This window comes from Aphidius gifuensis, linkage group LG2 (assembly GCF_014905175.1).
Source record: "Aphidius gifuensis isolate YNYX2018 linkage group LG2, ASM1490517v1, whole genome shotgun sequence".
Lineage (NCBI taxonomy): Eukaryota > Metazoa > Arthropoda > Insecta > Hymenoptera > Braconidae > Aphidius > Aphidius gifuensis.
Genome location: NC_057789.1, coordinates 17,272,209 through 17,276,119, shown reverse-complemented (window position 1 = coordinate 17,276,119; position 3,911 = coordinate 17,272,209). Strand labels below are relative to the sequence as shown.

Sequence of the window (3,911 nt, the reverse complement as noted above, 5' to 3'; positions counted from 1 at the left end):
CGAAAAGTTACATAGTTGGGAAGCTGTTCGAGAAGCTTTTCGGGATAGCTTTGCAGACCCTGACTACCAACGTGCTCTGAGAGAAGAAATCGATAAACGGACTCAAGGTTCTAGCGAATCTATTCGAAGTTACATTTCGTGCATGCGAGGTTTGTTCCAACGTACCAATCCACTTTGGCCAGAAAGCGAGCGTGTTATCTATACGATTCGGAACTTGTTGCCCTCGTTTCAACGTTTAATTTCTGCTCGTACTTGCCCAACAATGAAAGCTGTGGAGGCTGAGGCAATACGACAGGAAAGGATCACACAGATTGCTCAGACCCGTCGTCCGCCTCCGAGACCAGAACTTTCATTGTGTCCAGGTTTTGCTTGCCCTACATCGCGCACTGGTACTTTTGCTCATCCTCGTCCATCAAGCACAAGTGAGGTGTGTGCCTTGTTCGAAGATGATCTCTATGAGAGCAACTGTAACCACAGATTCGAGGAAGATCTTAAACTCTACTCACTTCATCACGAAATTGATCGTAACTATGATTGCGTGAAATCATCAAAAGTAACAACAAAGATGGAATAGTCTACTCAGTATCCACCACCAAGGTCTCCAGTACCATTGCCTCGTAATGCTGTTCGTAATTCACCTCCAGTTCCAGGCTTTGATTCTCAGCTTGAACGCCCTGGTAGATCCGGCGGTTATGGGATAGAATGCTGGAACTGTGATTCTCGTGGTCATATTCACCGCGATTGTCAAGAGCCACGTCGTCGGTTTTGTTACCGCTGTAGAAGATCTGGCGTAACATTAGCTTTTTTTGTAATTCAGGGAAACGACAGTAGTTGGAGTCTCACGGACCTGGTGCCTGAGGCTCAGTTGGTAGAATTAACCCCGACAAAATTGACCACTTAAAGTAAATTATCGGGTTCTGTGTTGGATCACAGAGTCTTAACTCCGAGAGAAATACTTTTGACATATATTAAACATTCTTGATAGCATGGCTACTCAACTATCAAGACCTGTACCTCGATTTCCTACCTGGTTAATCGAATTCGGTACCTGGATGCTCAGGAACCGAACCACGATGAAACTGCACGTTGATCCAACTTGTCCGCATTTCATATATTATTCAAGAAGAATGTGAAGCTGGTCGAGGTTGATCCTTACCAGAATTATATTGATGAAGATTTTCATATTCTTCTGGAAATTCATTTCGTTATATTTCGTACCATGTCCTAGTTGTTTTAGATTTGTTTCAGGAATCTCAGGAGCAGAATCAACTGAACTTCAATTTCGACAAGAGATGAGAGAAGGACGTCGTCGTTCGTTGAAGGAGTCTGGAGAGGAGGCTGTAGTGATTCTCACTGCCTTATACACGGAAAGACACCAAGCGGACGAATCCTCCAACCAACGACTCCGTTTCATTTATTATATATATATATATTTTTAGTATTTAATATTTTCTTTTTGTATTATTTTTGTATTTTATATTCTCCCCTTTTATCAAGATAAAGAGAGAGAGGATAGCTTTGAGTGGGGACAGCTTGGTAGATCCGAGCCGCTCTAAAATATCTTGGGCTGAACTCGCTCTCTTGGCTGTGGGACGTGGTAAGATGCACACGCTTCGTAATCAGCTCTTGTTTTACGTATATTAGGGTACTCATGTGTCTAGCTGGAGACCCAGCAGACATGTGTATTTTGTAGGTTAGTTTTGGGGCGTTGGCCGTGTGAATCATGGGCAACGTCAAGCATACATTTTTGATTTGATAATTTAGTTTAGTTATTTTGATTAGAAACGCGGTCCCTTTTGTTAATTTAATTAATTATTAAATTCAAGGTCGTGATTAAGATTATGTATTACGTTTTGGATTATTGAGTTTACGTTTTGTATTTTAGATTTACGTTTAAGTTTTGGATAATAAATATTACGTTTTGGGTTTTGAGTATAAAAATAATAATGTGTTTTGTTGATTATTTAATTTGTGTATTAAATATTTTTCCTTGTGACTTTATCCGGCCCTTTTACCATAACCAGCACACTGAGTGATTCTAGCGTCCCTCTAGGCTAATTATTGATACGCTATTTGGTTATTTTGGTCTTTGTTTCGGTTGTTGGATTTATTGACGTTATTTTGGTATTTTTGGTATGAATGTGTTATGCCTTTTTCGAGTTTTAGGGCGAATTGAAAACCTCACGATTTTATCTCATACCTTTTTCGAGTTTTAGGGTGAATTGAAAACTACACGATTTTAACACTATAATAATAATAATTTACGTTTCTGGATATTGGTTTTGGTTAGTTTTGGTGTTTCGTAATAAATTAATAAATAAACCAAATAAAATACTTGATAATTAGTCCGAGAAGGTAACATGCAAAAATGTCACTTTACAAATTAACTAAAATATATTGAATATTTTTTTATTTTATTAGCCACATATTGGACCTATCAATAATCATCAAAAGGCTGTTCAACGAGTACATCAAAATAATCATGAACTAATGAATAATATGATTGTAAATGTCATGTAATATAATAATTACTTTTTTTTTGTTTTTCTTGTGTTAGAAATTAATCAATCGCTTAAATAAATAAATATTATAACGATTTTCAAATTATTTTACTTATATAAAATATATTGACAATAATTTTTTCAACTAAAATTAAAAAAAAAAATTTATATATCTCAATAATTAGTCATTTTAAATTTATTATAACTTTTTTTCTACTAATAAGAAATTTATAATAAATACCAAAAAATTATGTTCATTGATTAAAAAAAAAAAAAAAAAAAAAATTATTTATAGCTATTACTAAAAATTTATAAACCCGAACTTACTTTATTTGTTTTTTTTCTTTTTTTATTAACAGATTAATAATAACCTGAGACCTGACGATGATCAAAGGTTTGAAAATCCAGTAATGCATCATGTCCCAGCACCACCAGTCAATGAACCGAATAGAAATTTTATTCACCCAGTCAATGATGAGATCGGTGGCAATGTCGATCGTACAAACGATCGGGTAATTTTTTTTTCACTAATTTCAACAGATTCATTAATTTTTTTATATCAATTATAATACATTTATTTCTTTGCAATATATTTATCATTATATTTTTATGCATAAATTATCTAATAATCTTTTTAATTTAGCGTTGGACTCATTTATACGGAGAAGTATACATACGAACTGATAGACTTCGTTTTCTTCGTCCAGTTCCTCCAAGAGCTAAAACTGCCAGTTCGTAGCTGATAAAAATGCTAGTTCCTCAAGAAGTTTTACAAACTCATTCTGTTTCTGGTAAAAAATCTCCAGCTTTTCCAGATAGAGATGCCAAACCACCCCTGGATCCAAGATTAATTGAAGCTATATATCGTTAGAATTTTTTTTTAATTTTCATTATTATTATTATGTCCTATAGCTAATATTTATAATTTATTCATTTACTCTTTTTTTTTAGAATATGTCATTACTCATGTTGAACCAGGAGCACGAAAGTCGTCCGTTACAAGTGGAATAACATATGCCTGTAACAATTCAACTAGAAACAACCGTAGAATTGCTAATAATGGTCGACAATAATTTTTGTGCAAGACTTTAAATCTTTTTTTTTTTTTTTTTTTTCCGTCATTAGATTTATTTTATATTCAAATTAATATTATAAATTGATTAAACAAATAAAAAAAAAAAAAAAAATTTTTTTTCTAATACTATAAATTTTTTTATTTGTACTCATTTTATTTATATTTTTTCATTATTTGAGAATATTTTCCTGATTGAAAAATTTTTAGAAATTATTTAGGCTAAATATAATCGTAAAATTCCTGTAAGACTTTATTTTATTCCTCTAGGTAATTAATTCACATATTCGGTCCTGTAGGATAAGTTCAAGATGTATGACCTCGTAATTCCTACAGAA

General features: G+C 33.2%; 1 long non-coding RNA gene across 1 annotated transcript; it reads left to right on the top strand.

The window, feature by feature from the left end:
• The first annotated feature begins 2,865 nt into the window (after positions 1-2,865).
• On the top strand, positions 2,866-3,556 carry LOC122849250. Its single transcript, XR_006373545.1, has 3 exons — positions 2,866-3,013; positions 3,145-3,367; positions 3,453-3,556. It is a non-coding gene; the product is annotated as an uncharacterized LOC122849250 (long non-coding RNA).
• Positions 3,557-3,911: the final 355 nt, after the last annotated feature.